At 39.5% G+C, this 22,159-nt stretch overlaps 1 protein-coding gene across 3 annotated transcripts in view; it reads right to left on the bottom strand.

Moving 5' to 3' along the window:
- Window positions 1–13,329, bottom strand: part of LOC119554399 (talin-2) — a 28,471-nt gene extending 15,142 nt beyond the window's left edge. For all 3 annotated transcript variants that reach the window (XR_005219820.1, XM_037865284.1, XM_037865287.1), the window contains exons 1-2: window positions 13,163–13,329; window positions 3,395–3,612 (exon numbers count right to left, since the gene is read on the bottom strand). The gene's annotated coding sequence lies outside the window, so the exon portion shown is untranslated. The remainder of the gene's footprint in view (window positions 1–3,394; window positions 3,613–13,162) is intronic.
- Window positions 13,330–22,159: the final 8,830 nt, after the last annotated feature.

Raw genomic sequence — 22,159 nt, 5'->3', positions numbered from 1 at the left:
CAATGAATAGATAGATTGCTCCCAACAAAAGGGCAAACAAGAAAATACAAAGAATATTTGAACGGTATCGAATTCCCCACAGCAGCCTTTTTATGAATTATCGACATTCCCTGCACTATTCCCTTACAACACTTAGCAATTGCAAAATAACAGATAGGTAATAAAACATAATAATCAAGGAACTGTTCGTTAATTTTAGTGCAAACTGAGAAAAAACGAAATTGCCCTGCGGTCGCCACGAATTTTCACAGTGGGCGCTTGTCTAAAGCTATTTTCCGCCTTCCTCCTTCACCCACACCCACTTTGGAAGTTCCTTCTCCACAGCTGGCCACCAACTGATACCATCCGAATGCAAATGGAACCCATGCAAGGAGGCGGAGTTGAAGCCTCTCACTAATTGGCAACCACTTTCTATACAGAAGTCACACTGAGCTGCTAATGGATGTAATTTACTGCCGCCAACGTTTTCCTATGAGCACATCTAATTAATTGAGTGTGGATGTGGATAGGAAGGAAACTTGTGGATTTCAAAATACAGGGAAACAAAGTGCAAGAAGAACTATTAGTGTTGTATTTTTAAATTCCCAATTATAAATAAGGGATTTCGTTTAAAACTTTTAACAAAACCCTATTTTAGGGTAGAAATTTAGTAATTCTTATAAGAAACCTATACCATACATTGTGATGCGGAAACTTTTTCCCAGTTTTACTTACTTTTCAAACACTTTGTAAGACCCATTTTAAGATCTTTGTTTACAACGATGTGTTTTTCGAAGAGGTTTATACTTTTTCGTGGGTTGGCGATCGAAAAACGTTAAGGCACAAAGCTTACGGTTACGGTTTGGGGCTTAATGCTTATAAAGGCACGCTCGGGCGTAGTGTGTGTTTCTTTGTGTGTTGGGTGTTGGGGGTGTGTTTTTGGTGTTCAACAAGATCTTTGGCGATCCATGGGTTGACGTTGTCATCGAAAGGCATTACGGGGTGTTGAAAGGGGATTTTAAAAATCGTTGACTGCGACGGCAGCGCTGGGTCAGGTGAGTCCTGCGACTCCTGCGAGTCCTGCGGATCCTGCGGGGCAACTGCTCGACGAGCTGAGGCACGTTTGTGGTGTTGGCAACGGAGCGTACCGTTTTTGTACAAAAATTGTACGGAACCGAAACTGAATTTACAAATACTCAACACAAAACGATGGCAAAAACCGCTAACAATTTGGAAAATCTCAAAAAACGCGTTTACATCATAATAACGTGGGAATTCTCAATGCTCTCGATTTCGTGGGTTTTAACAAATAACGTTTAAAATTTTAGAGTTCTCTAGTGTAAAAGCTTTTCTTTATCTTTTGTAAATGTTGTAAAGTATATATAAACGTGTGACTTTTGTATATATATTGTTAAAAACGTGTAAAGCTTGGTAACAAATTTTTATAGTAATTTTATGTGTTTTTTTTGTGTTTTTTTGTTTTATATATTTTTTCTGTTCTAAGGCAAATTAGTGGCAGAGTTTTGAGCAGCGATTAAATCGCATCGACTTAAGGTCTATTTAAAGTAAAGTATGTGTCCAAGGCACTCGACGACGACAACGCAGTGTGTAAGTGTGTGTGTTTTTGTGTTTTTGTGTGAAAAGTTAAGAATATTTCTTAGGGATAAGGCACGAACTATGACGAAAAACAGGAACCGAAACGGTACAAAAGGCACTTGACCGCCAAACTTAACGAAACTGTTTCAAAAACTCAACAAGAACTCAGGCACAAAACGGTTTCAGAACGCGACTTATGTGTGACTAACTGACTTTGTTTCTGAACTGGCAAGTCCTGCCCGATCAGCGGCTAGGCCTAGAATGATGTGCTATGCCGGCAAGACATCGTGAGCTTCTGATGTCAGCATCATTCATTCCACTAGTCGTAACCGTTGTGTGAATCCGCGACTCGACGGCGTCGAGATCAGCGCATGCTCCGCGGACAGGATGGCCAGGATGTTGGGATGTTGGGATGCTCGGGATGTTGGGATGCTCGGTATGAGATGGCATGTGCCATGGGTTGCCTTCTAGCCAGGCTGCGCGAAAAGGATGTGAGAGTAGATGGCTGCTGCTGCTGCTGCTATGCGAGATCGTAAAAATTGCCTATCCAAAAAGGGAGGGTTTGGGTTGCACAGTAACATTTTGGCTTTTTTCGCTTCGCTTCTTGGCTTCTTGCGGAAAATCCACCACCAACTGGGAGCACCCAATGGGTGGCCATGGACCACCAATGGCTGAACTTCGCTTTCGCCTTATGTACAAGCTGAATTGTTTTTGCCATTGCCCATTTACATGGCTAAAATTGTATAAATTAAACTTGACTGAGTGTGTTGCTTTTTTTATATGTCGCGAAAACAACATGAATAATGGTTAAAGAATACCGGGAAATCGGGCAGCTGGAGATGCCTGTTTTTCAACTTCTTTTTTAATTAATCTGATTTATTTTGATTAATTATAACCGAATGAGTTAAGTAAATTTCACTAAGGACAGTAGGCAACAATCTTTAAGATACAAATAAGGGGGGTTGGTATCTCACTTATCTGTGCAATCGCTGTCGACATAAAAGCAAAGGAAGAACAAAAAAAAAATAAGCTCAACTGGCGCGACATTCTGGCGCCAAAGCCACCATTTTGTCTGGCCATATAAACGAGTGTATGTGGATCCTGGTGAGGGTGTCCTGAAACGCGTGTGGCTGCGTAGGAGTCCTGTGGTGGCCGCCAAGGAATCTGCACAGTTTTCACTTGTCTTGGGACACGTTTACTCCTTCGTAGCCATGTTTTCCCACTGATTGCTTGGCCTCCTCCTCCTCCTCCTTCATCTGCCCTCCCAACGGAAAGGATAACAAAATGCCATCGGGCTGCGCCAATGTGGAGCCTTTTTATGTAATTTGCACGGTTTTTATTTCTGTTTGTCAAGTGGAAAATAGACTTTGACCAGATACAGCGACGAGTCCGCTCCGGCATAAAACAGAGTAATAAAGTTCAAGGAGGCATTTTAATTTTTTATAGGTAGATGCTGTTGGATCTATTTGATTAATTGTATTTTTTCAAGGAGAAGAAATGCAGGAATATTATATCTTCCAAATATAAATCGCATTTTGATAACATGTTGATAAAAGATGATCAATTAATAAGGCTAAAACCATTTATCGGGCTAAGAGAAAATAATACTGTGTGTTGGCAGAAGGCTGGTAGAGAAAACTACTTTAGAGATCATTGCTCAAACTTTTTTCTTAAGTTAACCTTAATCTAAAGACCCCTCAGATGACATGAACAATTGAAAAAGTTGTCAAAAAAGAAAGTGTTTAACGAGCACTGCCACCTTCCTAGTCTTAAAACTAATTATTTGATTATGCAAATACTATTTGACACCTTCACTTACCTCAATTCGTTGTCAGCCGCTTATCTTCAGGCTAATGGATTCTTCGATTTAGTTTCAGTTGTTAAGCAGATAGTGAAGAATTGTGTTTAACGAAAGTTGTTTGCTGTGTGTGCGCCCGTGTGTCTGTGTGTTAGTGTTGGCAGTGTTAAGTGTGTTCGTTGTTGTTTGTTTCTTCGTTGCTCGTTGCGGTTGTCGTTTGTTTGATTTGTTTAGAAGATCTGCAAATAGAAGAGCAGAGCAAACGGTTAAAACTGCATTTGCAAACGTGGCGTCTGGAGAATCTCTATCCATCCATCTATCTATCAAGTTGCCACTGTGGCAAGTTCAACAAAGCCCAAAGCAATACACTCCTAAACTACAGAAACGCACAAAGTATTTTTCCTGTTTTCATTTTCCATATTAGCACAGCTCGACCTCGGCGCCGATGGGTGGATGTGGATGTGGATGTGGATGAGTCTGTTAGGTGGGGCTGGGGCAGGCTGGAGAAGAAGCCGATATGGCTGCACATATATGGATGGATGTCGACATTGCGGTTAATGCCACCAAGGCAGCCGGAGCAAGAGCAGCAGCCACCGATACGGGCGCTCATAGAATACCATTCGAAGAATGCTGCACCAGACTTTTCCATTAGCGTTCGCACATCGCCAGCGACTTTTGTTTATAGCAACAAAAAATATCAATCAACACCCAAAAGCCCAAAAGAGTGCATCAATCGTGGCTGGAATCGGAAGGATCGGGTAGAGAGTTGCTATCCGCAGCTGGCCAAGAATGCGGCTGCTGGGGTCTCCCATTTCTGGCCATTAACCCAATGTTAACAAAAATCCAATTGTGTATATAAACAAATGATTCAGTTGGTATTTTGTGACAATCAGAATGTGCAAAACCCAAATATATGCTGATAGCATTCAAACTTTTGGTCTTGGAATTTAATGATTCGGCGAAAGTTTACACCAATATCAAGTTCAAAATAAAAACTTTTGTACTGATGAATTGCAGAGTATGAATAACAAGATAACTTTAGCTTGAAATAATAATTAAACATTTTATTTATCATTGCTAGAGCTTTTTCACAGCGATCAGAGCATAGTTAGTCATGTTTGAAAAATAAAGATAGCCTTAAAAACAATGGATCATTAAAATATGATTCAAAACTGTAAGTAATTCAAATTCTTTGGAACGTATGATAAAGCTGGTTTGGGTGATATGGCACTTAAATTAAAATGACAGTCAGAAGTACTTTAGAATAAACACAAAAAACATGTTATGGGTAAAATTCACCAATACGGATAGTTGAATAACTATAAAAAGGGTTAACAACTAGTCAGAATAGTGATGTGTATTTTGTTGTTGTGAGGGTTACTATTTTATTTGTCCAATGGACAATTCGATGGGTTGGGCCTATTTAGTTTAACCCAATAGTTTCATTTGTGTGTATAACAGCTTCCAATGAATCAACCAAGAGACTTTAATAAGTTAAAAAAATATTTTAAGTGAGTCGTTTTGGGGACCACTTTCATTAAGGTGTCATGGGGAACTACAGGCCTCAGACAATTGGATTATGTCCCCTCCCCAACGAACTATATTACAGGTGCAGGTCAGCCCTCGTCTTATTGGCAAGACAACAACTTGGGGCGTAGGTGGCTCCCACTGATCTCCTGGCCCCCAGCGAGCTACTCCCCTCCCTGCCACTCAATGAAAGCGAAAATGCGATTGTGGGCGTTGGACAAGTTTCTGTAGTTTCTGTTTAGTAGGTCGACGGCTGATTGGGTTTATACATCGGTCTACGTACACATATGTATCGCTCTTCGCGGAGCAATCAAAATTACAAAACGATAGCGTCACGTAGTTATAGCGAACACAATCTGAGACCTTGGCACGATTCTGCCATGCAGCCAGATGTCGGGCTAGGTGCTCAGGCACGTTCTACAATGCCGAACCTCCGAGCTGCTGAAAGGGTTCCGAGTGGTTTATGGCCAAGACAGACAGCACATGGACATGCCAGATTAAGGGGTTGAATAGGTTTATTGACCCAAGAACAAGGAAATATGCGGAGATCCGAGATAAAAACAGGGGGATGTTCATGCTCTTCTTAAAGTACTTGTTCCCAAGAACTATATCTGTTCATAAAATACTAATCTGATTCTAAAATGTCTTTGTTTTTAAATTGAATATTATAAAAATCATAGACATATTCCAACGTACATATTCAATTTCTCACGTTTTCTATACATATATCTTTCGTTTTTAAAACCTTCTAATGAATTATAATATATTTTGTATATATTTTTTATGGGATTAGGCTTTTAAATTAGCTGCCTTTCACCGCAGGCCGAAAAAATCACTAATAATGTACACACATGAAGACAAATAAAATAATACATCATACGTGCGGGCGATGATGACTACACATGCAAGTGCTTAAATCAGCTTCCAATGCTATAAATCACATCACAACTCACAGTAAAAAAAGAGAAAGGGGAATTTAAATAAACTGCCAAAGAAAATTCTACGTAAAATGTGTTGAAAAAAGTTCCCTCAACGATAAAAGCGAAACAGATTTTAATTAAACCAAAACAACATTCAGACCTCATACGCCATACTAAATGTGCCCAATCCTACATCCATTCTATATATATATATGGAGCACTATAAATACCCAGCATAAACGAGAACTTTCAAGGTAAACAAAAAATTATTTGGAGAGTAGACAAATCCCTTGGATTTTCCATTCGTTGCGCCCATAAAAAAAATAAAATAAAATCAATTAATGGTGTGGAAACTGAAGGTGTGAGGACAGGCAATCCACACGGATCATACTTGCCCCCTGACCAAAATTGTGTCACGATATTCATGCAACACTGGAAATGGAACACTGTCATCTCAGCGGAGAGGCTCTAAGGTCCCAAGAAGCCGGCAAACGAATCTTCATATCACACAGTCAATTCTTCCCTGAGCTATTCGCTATTACACAGATCTTTAATCCATCGAAATTGTCCCCCTAGAGAGCTTTCACTGTACTTGGCTGGCGGCGATGATGATGATGCTGCTCTTGGCTCAGTCATTTGCTTATTTTTTTTTGCTCATTCCCTGAGTCATAGATGAATTTATAGAAATTTCAATTTTTGTGTACTACAACGGGCTAGTTTGGAGGTCCAACAGATGGCCAGAGCGATCCCCACCGGCGACTCGCTTGATTATTAGTTGCGCTTGAGTAATGTAACAGCAGCATCAAACGACTCATGAAAAAGTTTTATTTCACTTTTCATGTCAGCGGAAATTGACGAGCGGTCAGTGAAAAAAGGTCGTTAAAACCAAATGTGTCACGATCCAGTGACAAGGTACTGAAAATGGGATAATGAGTGCAATTACAACAGCCTAGAGCCACTCATTTCAAACATAGTTTTCACACAACATTGTTTAGAAAAGTGTGCTATTTAAAATTTCATTCATAAATTCATGAGACAATTAAGTATTGATCTCAATGGATGGATACCTTTAAAATAGTATGATGATAGTAATAGTATGATATTCAACTGGCAATGTTGTTAATATATTAAGACAATCAAAGAACCAGCTGACATTAAATCCTTATAGATAAAAGATTCAAATAAAACCAATTTCCAGAAACGATCATGTGATTGTTAAAAATATGCAATGAAACTGGCTGACATGATACACAATGCCCACATACGTAGGAGTAAAGAAGTTTATTTGGCGATTTTGATCATTCAACTTGTATTCGTTTACATTTCCAGTACTTGTAAACAACAGTCACGTTCATGCGTTTCCTTTTCTCTGATTGGGTCGTTCAACTTAACTTAAATGATCGCCAATAAACACTTTTTGCTTGAAATAATATTCTCCTTGAGCTTGAATACATTTCGGAGATTTCCCCCCAAAGAAAAAACTAGCAGAGTAGCTGGATAAAAAGCTGGGTCCGCACCCAGCACTTCCAAACTCACAACAGGGGTCAACTTGGCAGATTTGACATACAGAGACTTTATATGCACCTCTGATAACCCCGACTGCGGTGGTAATTTGAGTAAACAAGACATCGTCGCCGGGGCAACTCCGCAATGAGCAATGTGGCCAACAATGGGGCTCAAATTTGTGTATCGCTATCAGCATCGCCAGCAACAACAATGGGCAGCCAATGATGATGGCAAAATCCAGATAAAAGATGCATTAAAAGTAACAAAATACACAAATAAACAAACGAACAACAAACGGTCGAAGGATGGCTAGAGATCCCTAGATGGATGGATGGACGGGTGGGTGGGTTAGGCAAACAAACAAATCAAATCGAATGAATCGACGACGACAAAAGTGACGTCAAAAGGGGAAGGCTGCAGCAAGTGGGTGGTTGTGATGGGATCGGGTTGACTGAAAGGTCTCGATGGCCCTGTAATTTTCAATTATCATCAAGGTGGTGGCACATCATAATGTGGCCAAATTATGTCAACCGAGTGATAAGGATCAATGCTCTAATTACAATCCTTTATGAAGGAGCGTGCTTGTAATTAGCTCGATTTATGATACCCCAGCTTATTCATGAATAAAGAGCTCATACAGTCCTTTGTCAAATGGAGTAAGGTGCATATATGTACATGTTTGTATACCAATATCTTTAAAATTATAAACTAAGCAAAAAATATAAGAACCTGTTCCATGAAAAATCGTATATTACTTCATAAGGAATTCTCTTGTTTTTATATTGACGAAGAACCCCTTTATCTTTAGTCTCCATCTAAAATTGTTATGAGGATATTCATTTTTATAATTCTATGTAAACTGGTTGTAACTTTAGATTCAATTCAAAAGATTTCTTATAAATGCCTGTCAGCACATTTATGGACCTCAGTGTATATTCCCCCCCAAGAAATTTCACATTTCCTGCCAACATGGATTGCCTTAGCTTCCTTCCTTCCTTTTGCTCGGCGTATACTACACCATCAACATACGAAAGACATTGCCAAGCAATTTTATGATTAGATGCCAAGTTCCATTCCCATGCCACTGGCCTGCCCACTTAAGAAGGAGCCCCTCCTTTGAGTCACCCTCTCTGGTGGCCACCACCTCCTCCTCCTTGCCCCCCATCCACATCCGACATCGTCAATCGGAGACGGCAAAAAATTAGGCTCCCGCCAGTCGGGCTCCAATGGATTTTCGCACAAGTGAGTGCCAAAAGCGACAGTGCCACACAACATACAAACATCCATATACACAAATTTATATGAGCGTATTTATATACATATATCGCGATATAACAAATAGTCAGGGGCATCCCTGCGAGGGGGATCTGCAGCTGGGTTGACTTTGAGGAGGCAGCCCTCGAATGCCAATGCATCCATAAGTCGAATAAGAAATGAATTTTTATTTTCACACTCACTCACTGACACTGGCGACACACAAAGCAGTTCCATTGATTAAAACAGGCACCCAATCCCCCAGCCAGATGGAAATAAATTGCGAGGCAAGGCCAAGCATAGCGATAACTGCCGATGGACACGACAATCTCCGGAAAAGAGGAGGCATTCGGCGGGTAGATAATCAAATCGGGAAAGGAATGCATAAAATGGGGGGTTAAGTACAGAAGAACTTCTGTAATTCCCAAGGTCCGAAGGAGTTATAGATCACACGAAATTGAGTCACGGATCATAAATATCTTTTTAAGAGTATATTTTCTTATATAAAGAAGAAATTAAAAAAATATCTTAATTGCCTGTTTGCCTATACACACATATAACTGAATTGAATACTAAAATCTTTGGAATTAAATATACTTAAAAAATTTGATATCTACCCATAACCATTGATTAGTTATTGTAATAAACTAAAAGGCCATCAATCATAGATGAAAATATTTTCTTTTCTGTGTAGCTACGCATTGGTTCATCTAATGCCTTGAGTTGAAGAGATTTGAAAGCAGTTTTTAGCGTTGTCTTCGACGCTATATGAAGCTATAAAATCGAAGTCCTCAAGATTTCCAGCTATTTGTCATTATAACCCCGCTCGGCGGGAATTCGGGGGTTGTGACAAACCGCAACCCGTTGCAATGGGAATGGCAAAGCTGCCTTATCGACTGACCGCATCGAATCGTTTCGCTGATGGACTGACAGATTGATGAAGTGCCCAAATGCGTGTTCACTCGGCCCTCAAGCCAGCAAGTCCGAAAGCAGAAAAGCGCCAATGAATTACTGACGTAATCGGCCAGGGATTTACGACACCCACTGCGATATAGGAGGCGACAACCCGATCGGAGGGGCCCAACCCAAACCCAAACCCAAACCCACTTCCACCGACGATAAACGAAACAAATAAAATGATACATACGTCTTCTCGACGAGTTCGGTAGTCGCGATAGGGAAAATTAATTTTTGCATAAATCTTCGAATGCGTTTGTTTGCATACAAACATGGTGACAATAAACGTCAAGCCGCCGAAGGCAGACAACAAATGGGAATGAATATTTCCAGTTTATTTTTAGAATCGAATGCATATTCTTTATCAGCATTAATAGTAAACAAGGGGTCCTTCCCTCTCTCACTCACTCTCCACTGATTTTTAATGACTCAACGATGAGTGTGCGTGCGAAAAGGGAATGCAAATCGAGTTGAATCCAATCGAATGGAAACGAGAAGGAAATATTCCGAATTCCGATTCAGATGGTCTTTTATACCACCTCCGCCACTTGAGTTCCGCGTAATTAAGAAACATTCCAAAACAATAAACTATTCCACAATACGGAGCGCCCAATCGAACTCAATATATGGAATCTTCTACCAGTTCTGAGTTGCTGCCCATTTTGTTTATTTAGCATTTCGGTTGTTTGATTCGGGTCCGGTGCAAAAGCGAAACATGTGTGCGGCAGCATTAAACCCACATAAACTCACATGGGCCCCGAGTAGTTGTATCTGTTGTACAGAGAGGAAATTTTAGGATCGTGTCTTCTTTTATAGATGGTAAACATGTTGCACTAAAGTGTAAGATAGCATAAGTCTTACTTCTGAAGCAAAATATACATTTCTGTTTTTGATTTAAAAATAAAGATAAAACATAGTCGACTCCAAGTAAAGGGTCCTCCCAAGACACCCTCTTAAAGATCATTAAATGGTTTGTTTTCTCAGTGTATCTATATATAGCCTATTTACACATATTCAGCATGTATGCATCCATGTATCTGAAGTGCAATACAAAACCATTGAAAATGCTGAGGCGTTAAGAAAATAGAGCGCACACACCAGTTGTTATTTTTATTTTTTAATTGTTATTACGCTGGTCGATTTGTTTTTGTTCTTTTGGCCGCCGCCAGTTGTTTGGAGCGTTGAGTTTTGATATCGAAACGAATTGGTTGGGTGGCTTAATTTGCTTTAATTGAGCTTGAAACATGCAGCGAACAAATGACTGGAAAATCGAAATAAATCAAAGGTGAATGCATATTGAATGGTTCTTAATTAGCACTTGGTTATTAACTTTCCCCAGAAGTTGGATTGGATTTTATATACATATGTATTTTTTTAAGACCCTTTCAGTGACATTTCAGATTATAAAGCAATCAAAAACTGCTCATTTCAAGCTTGTCAAAAACCAAAATTCAATTAATCCCGAAAACATAAAGAAATCCGCAATGCAAAAACATCCCCGGGACATCAATCTCTCTTTTGAAAGTTGTATGGCCGGCGCTCATTGGAAGACCTTTGCACTCGACCACTCGTCTCGCCCAGAGCAAAGCGAATTAATGAATACAGCTCAATTAATAAAACAGCGAACAAAAAGTATGCAAAACCATAAAAAAAATCCAAGCAGATACAAGTGGAAAATGCAGTCTCTTGTCTGCCGCTGCTGGGGCAATCGAAACGTGCCCCAAAATGGGCAACGGCAACAACACAGGCTGCTGCCCACCAGCGTTCCACCAGTGACCGAGTTACAAATCAGTTTGCTCAATGAATGGCCGCTCTATCGAAACCGAATGTACACGCAGCCCCAGACTGCAACACTTAAAAGACCCGCAGATCACTCAACGAATTCCTGGTACTATTACTTGGGTAATTACCATAACAAATTCATAAGATTATACTAGATCTGGGTCCTAGGAAATGTTTGTAGTTACTTACATGATTATCTTTTAATTTAATGATAGTTTGTAGTTCTTTAAATATCTTTTCATCTTTTTGAAAATAATTCTTTAACACTACCTTCAACATTTCTATGAAAGTTGAGCTGAGGAAATTGGTGAAAATGGAATCAGAGATAAGATATGCAGAACACTCCCTTATTGATTCTTGTTTCAGAAGTTCAACATACACCAAAGATTGTATCTATTGATAAGGAAAACGTTGATGTATTTATTATGGTATGCGGGAGTAGAAAACCGAATTCCAAAATACTTTTATCTCCAAGAGCACACAGTTCAAAGTTCTGATATCTGAATTACATTTGATAATAAAGAAATATTGGTAAAGGAATATGGTACTCCCTTACAACAAAAACAAAGAAATTTCTAAATAAAGTTAAAGATTGTCAGCTCTAGGCTTCTAGTTTGTTAAGTGTACTTAAATCTTGGCGAATGCAAAGCGTCTCACGTCCACGTCCGAAATATTTGTTGGATGTGGAGCCGATTCCGATGCCGATGCACTGCCCACACAGTGGCATGGAGTGAAAATGAGCTCCGATCTCGATTTCTTTATGTTTCCGAAGCGTGTTTATGTGGCGGGCATTCCAAAAACGAAGCCCACTAATAAGGTTAAAAAAAAGCTCGAAAGAGAGAGGCTGAAAATAACAACGGCTTTAAACGAGCGCATTGACATTTCGAGATAATGGATAAATAATACAAAATACGCCCACAAAATGGAGCGACGGCGAAATTTGCCAAACAATCGGACAAAAAAATGTGAGGAAAACAGCACAAAAGACAGAGAAATTATGACAAAACACCGAAAGACGCGAGATATTTAAATATATGTATAAAGAAGAGGACGGAAAGAGCGCAAAAACAATAAATCTACTTACAGATACAAAACAGTTCTAAGCGTATGTGTATCTTGAAGATAAATCGCATTTGTGGGGGAGGGGAGTGGGAGGCCAGCCAGCTGCTAGGCAAACGAGAAATATAGAATGAAATATTTTGCTATGTCTGTTTAGCGTACACGGAGAAAATAACTACTGTCTTTTCTTGAAACAATTTACTATAGATTGGGAACAGTACAAAATTATTGAATTGCCAATTAAAAGGTTTATAATAACTAGCAATATTTGGGATTATATACAGATCTTTGATATATGTATTTAGATCAGAAAATATAGAATCATTCCAAGCCAACTAACTCATGCATTGCAAGTTATAAGTAGACTTCGGATTGCACATGATATAATTTCTTAAACATTCGGTATTCTGCGATTATTAGAGAAATGTATTACACATACAATTCAACGCCTAGTTAAAAGTAATATAATCATGATCTAAAATAATCAGATTTTTTGCGAGTGGACTAGCGTAAAGTCAGGGGCAGACATCAAAAAACTGACGTTGACGCAGGCGCCGGCAGAGCGATGAGGTAATTTCTAGCTTGTTTTCATAAAATGCTCAAAATCCGAAATGTGGAAAAGGGTTTTCCGAGGGTTTTGGCGCGTACCGCGCAGGCGTAACGTGCAATTTACGTTTGAATCGAGTTACACAATGGATCTGCTGTTTTCTGGCACACATTACCCTCTGAATGGGTAAAAATAACACCATATGTCACGCACTTATACTCGCGCACTCTCGTATACCTTCTTTATTTTCCACAATTAAGCTGGAAACTCTTTTGATATTTGAACTTGAACGATATGTGCGATATGCGATATATATATATAGGTACGAGTCGGTTACATATATATATATAATATTTGTATAACGATATCGGGCGCGGCACAATCGAACGAATTGGCACCGACGGCGGACGAAACTCGAATGAGCGGGTCGTAGAAGCGAGTGGTTCGCTGGGTTCCATGGTATGATATTGGGAGCAACATGAGCAACAGATGGGAGAGCCGCGCAGAGAGCCACCTGCTAGGCTCTCCGCTCTGAATCTTCTGGTTCTCCCGATCACTGATCACCGTCTGCAAATGTAAACAAAACAAAAGGTGCCAGCAAAAGGGAGGGCAGGGGGAGGAGGAGGAGGTGGAGGAGTATAGGTGGCCAGGGAACCGAGCCACAAGGTGATGGACCCGTGCCAGTGGTGACTAATCAGTGGGCCCAACAACTTATGGCTCTTTCTTTCTTCTCACAAACCAGAGAGGAAGCGACAAAGTGGAAGTGGAAGTGAGCTTAGTCACTTGGGGAATTCTACGAAATAGGCATTACTGCTTTTAACTATGAAGGGCTGATACAAATTGAGGAGCTTGTTTGTTGAAAATAAAATGATATAAGGCGTTCTATTTCTGTTATGATAAATTGTTTGACGATGATGCTTTGATGTTGTTTTATCAATTGTTTTGTTTTTGTGACAAACCAGTTGTTTTGTAAACTTCCTATATGACTCCTTGGTTGAATCGTATAATATAAGTAAATGAAATGGAAAAAATATAATAACTTAACCTAACTAACTTAAATTAACATTCTTTAAATATGATTTTGAGAAATAAGTGTATTAAATACTGTTTACTCTACTTGTTTTTTGGTTTTAGAAATTATGAAAATAAGGTGGAAATAATTGTCTATGCGAAAATGAATAGACTTTGCAAGGATTTACGAATTATACAATGGAAATTTGAATATAATGACTTTATCTTATGCATAAAAGTTAAGGCATTGGGATATATCAAGGTCTAACCCCTCACCCAAAACTGCGTAGAAAAAAAGGAGCGAAATAATGGCCTGTTGACTTCAATTAGGTCCAATTATTGACGCAATTGCGGGTCTGATCCCTGGAAAAGACAAATCTTTTTACCAGTGCCAGCGGGATGCCAGCACGAGTCGGTTCTTCGGGGGTTGCAGAACCAACTCCACAATTAAGTTGAGAATTGAAGGCAATTGGCGAATCCCGCGATTCTGACTCTTCAGCCGGGGTTATCTTATCGCAAATGGAATGTACCCCACATATACCCCATACACCATTTACTCCACTCCAGCTGTTCAGATAAAGCCGTCAAACCAAACCAACTGCTGCGCTGATAATTCGAGGCAGTCGCAGTTGGACCCTCGTTAATTGAATTATATTCGCAGCTTTGGCTAAAAAAAAAAGTTGCACTTTAATTAGCATAAAACGTAGGCGAGACATACAAACAAACATACAAATGCGGGCGTTCCCTTTTTTGTTAGGAGGAATCCAACAACAACAACAACAACAACGAGAACTTGGCCAACTCGCGTGACCAACACAACAATTGGAATAGGATGGGGTACGGATACGAGCAAAACCCGGAGGGGGTTACGTTATTTGGGGATGATGACGACTCCACCCCGGAGGAGCACCCACTAGGCGGCAACAACAAAATACGCGACCGAACCGAGCCGATAACTTTTGTTGGCCAGGCCGCAGCTGAGTTTGCATTTGCTCTGTTTTCCCGCTTTTTCCGCCCCGGTAAAATCTCCCTTGGCTGACTTTCACTGTAGGGGCTTTAAACTATGGTTGACTTACAGAAACACACGGCGAAAACGGCTAGAAGAGTGCTAAAATCGAGTAAATAAAACTAACACAACACGAATTCAACCAATACTAGTGATGGGAAACAATCGATTTCGCTCGTTTTCCGATACTTCAGCTTATTTCGATTTGTTAGTATCGCTGTTAATGTTAACAGAAATGTTAGGTTGCAGGCTGTTAAGTGCAGGGTCACCTTAAGTGTGGGAGTAAGAGCGCCAAATTTAAAAAACCGCCAACTAATGCTGTTTTACTAAAACAAGGATTAAAGATCAATTTGTAGCTGAATCTTAAAGAAACAGCAACTTCAAATGATTAATGAGGGTTAAGGGCCTTACCAAAGCGCACCCCCACACAAACTTGATAAATTTGTCTGGCTTTCCTGAATTTTCTCCGAGACGATCATCGTTTCCGTTTTGATTTTGGGCGATTGAAGGGCGGCCAAGTGTACAACTTACAACCCCCGAAAAATTCGAAGGCAATCTAAGGACCAAAAAACAAAAACTAGCCAAAATCATAAAAATGAGCGAGCAAATTCATGACTTTGGCAAAGTCAGCGGATCGCATATAGCGCGCGACTTTGGGGGCCCTTCCACTGGGGTTGCTTTCCCTATGCCAGCGAAATAAAAATAAATTTAATGTCCCTGTTTTTTCCCTCCTTTCTCGACTTGTCAAGGATATCATACATATATGTGAGCGTAATTTATGCTGCAAAACATCTCGAGCATAAACAGGAAACAAGCGTCCACGGTCCTTCTTTTGCTACACAGCAGAAAATTTGGAGAGAGTTGGATTTGTAAACATATATATACATAGCTGTTAAAATTTAACTTTATTTTAAAACTGACCTTGTGCCAACTTTTGTAGAGATTTTTAAAAAGATGGCTTATTAAAATAAAACCAGGAAATACCATATTTTAGGTAAGATATTATCTAGTTTTTAAGGATATTTTGATGAAAAGAAACGTTGTAAAAAAAAAATTTTAATGTATCACTATTTATGGAGAAAACCATGACGATCACATTTTATAAAACAAGTTAACAGGAGAATTGAAAGACTGAAAGTATAAAATATATTATTATTTCCCCCTGTGTACAATGCCCACCCTTTCCTGTTTTAGGAACTTTCTTGAAATAAAGTCAAGTTCGAGGCCTGGGCGCAAATTCAATTAATTTCAATCGAACGCCTGTCGTTCTGGGCATCCGGCATTGATGTCCCGCGATCCAAAGGCTGCCAAGCAGATAGGCAGGATGCAAGGACATAGATATAGACTCACCCCTCGAACCGATAAATCTCGGAACTGGCACACTCTCACACACAGAAACACACGCCTGTTATGACTGCTGGCCAAATGCATCGACATGTGTCCTGGCGCTCCTGCTGCGTCATTGCTTTAGTTCCGGTTGAATCTCTGCCAGCGCTCGCCAAGATTTATGTCACTTTGTTGGGACAACAAAGGGGCCACACGACTACGAGTTGGGCGGAAAGGGGAAATAAAAACCCGATTCGCAAATCCTTTCCTCGAGTGACCCACTTGGGACTGACCAGCGAGGAGCAACGCTAATTGAGCGATCTTCCGGTTGGCTAATGGGTTAAGCCGGCCAAGTGCCCATATATCATGTCCTTGGGCTGTGATAATTTCGGCATTTTATCAACCAAAATTTAGAGGGTTTTTGGCTCTCGCGGAGATTTATGACCATCTAATTGAGTTTGGAGTGTTCCGAATGCATTTCTGGTCTCTAGTTGCGGATGCTTTCAGCTCTTTGGAGACCAACAAAAATGGGTAAAATATAATTACTAAATATCATATTTTATGTGCAACTATAGATAAACTTGAGACCAGAATGCAGGAAAATATGTTGAAAGGGAGAGAGGGAAAATTTATTAGAATAACAAGTTTTCCTCAAGTGTTTTTAATGACAATTGGAAAAATATCAAATAACTGGAGGAGAATTCAGTCATTTTTTCCGAATAGAAAAAACCTAGTACTAATGAACTCTTCAACCATATTATATTTAAAAACTCATCTCACCTCCCTGCAATTCGATTCACTTTTCAATAATTACATGAGCTGTCCTTCGCCTCCTTTTTTATGATTACCCCCAGAAAGGCGCAAACTCGTTTTAATATTGCCCGACAAATTCCCCACAAATTCGAAGCACTCGAACGACATTTGCATGCGGGCAACTACAAATAAGAGGCGAGAATAAAACTTATATTGAAGACAATAAAAATTTATGAAAACCCATTAGGGCGAGGCTGGAAAAACAAGCTAACGACTACAAATTGCCGGCAGCCGTTCGTTCCTCCCAAGGCACGCTCAAAAACCCCTTGGATTGACGTGAGATCGGACTGGGATGGTAGAAGAGTTTTTGGCCACAAATTATTTTTATAGCTGAGCCCGATCCCAGGCACGAGTTTGAGTTTGAGTACGGCGAGTTATGCGCCGGAGAATCTCATAACCAATCCGGGACTAAGCCCAAGGAAGTGCCCGGATGGACGTCTCGGTCGTAAAAAGATGAGGATAACTCAATAGAGTGCACAGAGAAAAAATTTAAACAAAATGGTAATATTTTCTTTTCATTTTTCAGAATACTTCACTCACTAAAAATTTAAAAAATTGGTATATGTTTTGATAAAGTTCCATTTTAACTTAGTACCCCTCGTATGCCTTTAATATGTTCAAATATGATATGATTGGTGACCCCGAATTTTAATTTCGTTTTTTAACTTTGAACCTATTTCATCTGCATTATTTTTAGTCAAATTCACCAACATATTTTCGAGTTATTATAAATTAAAGGTCTAGTTGTTCAGATCAATTAAATCAATTAGATCAATTGATTGATTGGTGACTCCGATTTTAAACTTCTTTATTCTGCTTAAACTCCTTTCATTTTAAAATGTTTTTAAATCATAAGTCCAGTTTTGCATAGTCAACTTGTAGATTAATTTGAAACTACATATTTCTCCAAGTGAAGACAAAAGTGGGAGTGGCTGTTGTGCCGTGTCATTGTCATTGTCACTGTCCTCCGGAGGCATGGACATGGAAGAGAGCAAATTTTAATTGATGACGATTTCATTAAAATTTGTGCCAGCAGCGGCGGCAATCCTGAAAATCTACATCCTGCATCCCCAGCGTGGGGCAATAAAAATGCAAACAAGCGGCGCGTGGGCGATGATGTCCTTGCTCCAGGAGATGATGAAGATGACGTCGGGTTAACTCGCCCAGCGGAGCGTGAAGGATGCAAAAAGTTAATCGCTCAGGCGGACGGCCCGGCACTTTGTATCTGGCCAGATGTGTTAATGTTTCTCGATCCCAGCCCCGAACAGGGGTATTTTTTATTGCCCTGTCCAGGACATTCGGCATCCTGCGGGATGTGTGTTTGCGCACTAAGTAAATTGCGTAAATTTATGGCTGCGTAAATTGTTTAATGACTCAACAGTCTATTTATCCAGGCGAAGCCATGCACCGACATGGCCTAAAGGACATGTTGAGGTTTAGAGCTTGAGTTCGAGGCGTCCGGGATTTGGAATTCAGCTTGGAGTCAAGGGTGTCAAGGGAGGAGGTGGTGCAATGAACTTGTTAAAAGTTCGATTCGCTTAAGGCATTTATTGGTGTGTCAGGGCATTAAAACTTTTATTGACTGCATTTAATTGAAATTTGTATTGCATTTCTTTCGTATCTGGGATCTTGTTTAAATAATATTACACAGTTGTGTTCCTATCAAAAAAAGTAAATTGGAAATGAACGTACCTTCGTTGGTTACTCTTAGATCAGACTTAAAAACACGCTCTTTAAGTCCTTACAAAGTTTCTTTAAGAGACGGTCTTATGACAACTTCTTAATTATTGACTAACTAACTGGATTCATTCAGAAAAAAGGATACAGCTTAAAAATATATTATGAATTTATTTATTAATTATTATTACATGTCAAGATTGCCAAAACTTTTTTAAATAAATCGGGAGTTAAAGGTAAAAATAGAAAATAGTCCTTCAAACGTAGCTAATTTAGCTTCACAGTTTATAACTGACTTTGCCTTTCATTTACTGATTCTTCAAACTCAAATAACAATTATTATTTATAAGAAATATTTAAGCACGAAAGCACAATCAAGTCAAATATTTTGAATAAAAATTGTGCTTAAAGATTACTTTTTTAAGATAATAAGCTATCAACAAAAAAATTTCATGGACCCAATACTACCCAGTTCGTCATTAAACTCCAATAAAATATTCATCTTTATATACTATGAAAACTTTCTATGTTTATTCTTATCTCAAACTATTTTGTCTTCTAACCAAAATACTGTCGTACTGTGAAACATTTACGAATGCAATTCCACTTAATTGTCTTCACTTAATTTTCCCTCAAAGAGCCATTTTTTTGGACCGCTGACATGTCACTATTTGGAAGACGATTTCTTATCCTGGCTGAGGGATCTGCCCCGCTGGCTGAGGCAGCAATTAAGCAGGCATTAAACATGTAAACTGCTCGCAACGCCCCAGAGATCAAGGATTGGGATGAGCAGCGGGATGGGCACCAGGATGAGCAGGGATATGGAACCCCTTACCTTGGGGGTTGGCTGTCCGATTCCGTTTCCAATCCGCTGACTTGTCGCACCCAGTCGAAAACCGGAGGACGATAAACGGCGCTGATAGCACAGCATTTATCAAGGAGCTGGGAACGAGCTCAATTGAGTTTCAAATTGATGTCACCATTATCGGGAACTGTCATCTGAGGACCGCGATGGGGTGACGGCGACATGAGGGATGGCCTGAGGATGGGTCACAACACAAAACAAAAAAAAAAACAGAAACATATAACAACAAGGAGGTGGGGCCGACATCTATCCCATGTATTTATTTATAATTTTTTCATCATTTATCAGCGGGACTACTTTCTCACAATTTCCCGCAATTGCATATTTATGTAGATGTGCAGTGTGCAATTTCAGTTTGCGCTTCGATTTAAGTGCTCATAAATAAAAATTCCCGCAAAAATCCACCCCGGAAAATCGCAATTGGAATGGGAAAAGTGGAAAAGTCCACCCCGGGCGAACTGTCAAAAAGGCAACGGAAAGTTTGTAAACAAAACTAATGCCGACATGGGTGTTGATAAAGTTCTCCAAAACTTGTGGCACCCCAACTCCATACTCGGCTTATTGAATTGCCCTACACGCTTGATTGCCCGCTAAACGGATGACGGGGCAGGGGGTTTTCCCGGATTTTCCCGGTGGGCAGTGGCAGGGGAAGGAGGTGACTTTGCCCATTCGACTCGTGTGTGACATGTGGATTCGTCATACCAAAAAGCGCAAAATATTATCCAGGCCTGACTTTAGTTCTGGTTTCGCTTGCAAAAACATTCACAAAGGGTGCTGGATTCAGGATGCAGGATGCAGGCCAGTAAATAGGGCGAGGCAACTCAAATGGGACTCCATTTGCCAGAGCGCTTCAATGGAAATGGAATTGTGACTTGTGTCTAATGGACTATCCTTTGTCATCCGCCGACCCGCGACTTAATGGCATCGGGAAACTAAAGCAGTTGCACAAACATTCAGCATCCGAGGAGCAGTTTTCCCATTGTCCTTGCACTTTGGAAGGGGGATTTTCCTCTTTTACATTTTTTAATTCGTTCTAACGCAGATGGAACGATATTTAAACGATGCAATAACTATTTTATTTAAGTCGGGGTTGTAAATGAAGCAAGTTAAGATAATATTTTAATTTTTCCAATCCCAAAATCCTTCACTTAGTGTCAAAAGGATATTTAGCAAGGTATGAGGAATACTTTATTTTATATTTTATAATGAAAGGCAATAATAAATTTAGTAATATAGCTTTAATTATTATTATAATTAGAATTTAAATTATAACAAAATAAGGTGATTCCTGCTAGATTTCGGTCTTTCCACCTTACTTAATTTTAGTGAAAACATTTATTTATCATTGACATAAACATTGATGGTGTTTCAATTCACTTGGAATACTTTTGGGAAACCCAAGATTTGTAGTTATGAGGAACTTAAGCCTAGTGGAATTTAAAAAACCTTAAAGTTTTTTATAGCCATTACTGTTATATTTATATATATCTTATATATCTAACAGTTTTGGCGTAGTCCTTCTAAGTATTACTAAATTTACTGTACCCGGAGTAGGCCACTCTTAAATACATTTTGAAACATTTATCAACCATAATATTTTATAGATTATATAGATTACATTTTCACGAAGAAATTTAGCACTTGTTCCCCTTAATTTCCTTTCAGAATTTAAATATTTCAAGCTGTCTGGCAGAACTTTGTAAGGTTCAAGTTTATAGTGAACATCAGACGAGTCTGTAATAATTTCAAGTTGGCCCCTTAAGCCATGTTCGGGTCATTAGCAAATTACGGAGCGAAATTCAATTTTCGGATTAGCAACAAAGTTCGTAATCCGGTGATGGGCAATTTGCTTCGTTCGGCAACTGACGAGGAAAAGAAATCTGCCCAGATCGGATGACAGTTATGGAAATTTATGATTCATTGTGAGGCATTTGGGTAGCTGTGGCTGGCGGGAATTGCTCTTTTCGTAGCGATGTAATCCATTTGTTTGCGCAACATTTGTCACGCTGCCACTGCTCCTCCTCGCAAGGATATTCAGGACATGGTCTGGGGATTTGTCAACAGAAAGAGCTACATATATCGTACTGATAAGTCCACCCCGTTACATCGTAACTACTTTGACTTTGATTTTATATCCCCTTTTTTCGCCAATGTTTGGCAAATGTTGCAAACTGTCGTCCTCGTTGTTGGTCCGATGATTGGAGGAGGGAGGGAATCAGGACATTTGGGAGGGGATTTATGAATTTCATTTACTAATGGATTGTGGTGAGCTCTGAAATTCCACAGATGTGTAAATATGCAATATGGATTATTAAAGTTTTGCCATCCTTTTAAAATTGCGACAATTTTGATATTTTCCGGGTGGAAAAAAATATCTGGATGGTTAAATGGATTGGAAAGGATAAATTACTTGTAAGGGTCCCGAAAATAAAGTGTTTAAACGCACTCTCGATCTACCATTTTAAATTTACTTGTACCATATTACCAAAACAAGTATTCTGAGAAAATGTTACTTAACAAATATTCATGTTATTCC

This window comes from Drosophila subpulchrella, chromosome 3L (assembly GCF_014743375.2).
Source record: "Drosophila subpulchrella strain 33 F10 #4 breed RU33 chromosome 3L, RU_Dsub_v1.1 Primary Assembly, whole genome shotgun sequence".
Taxonomy (NCBI): Eukaryota; Metazoa; Arthropoda; class Insecta; order Diptera; family Drosophilidae; genus Drosophila; species Drosophila subpulchrella.
The sequence above is the reverse complement of the archived record's forward strand: the minus strand, read 5'-3'. Positions and strand labels throughout refer to the sequence as shown.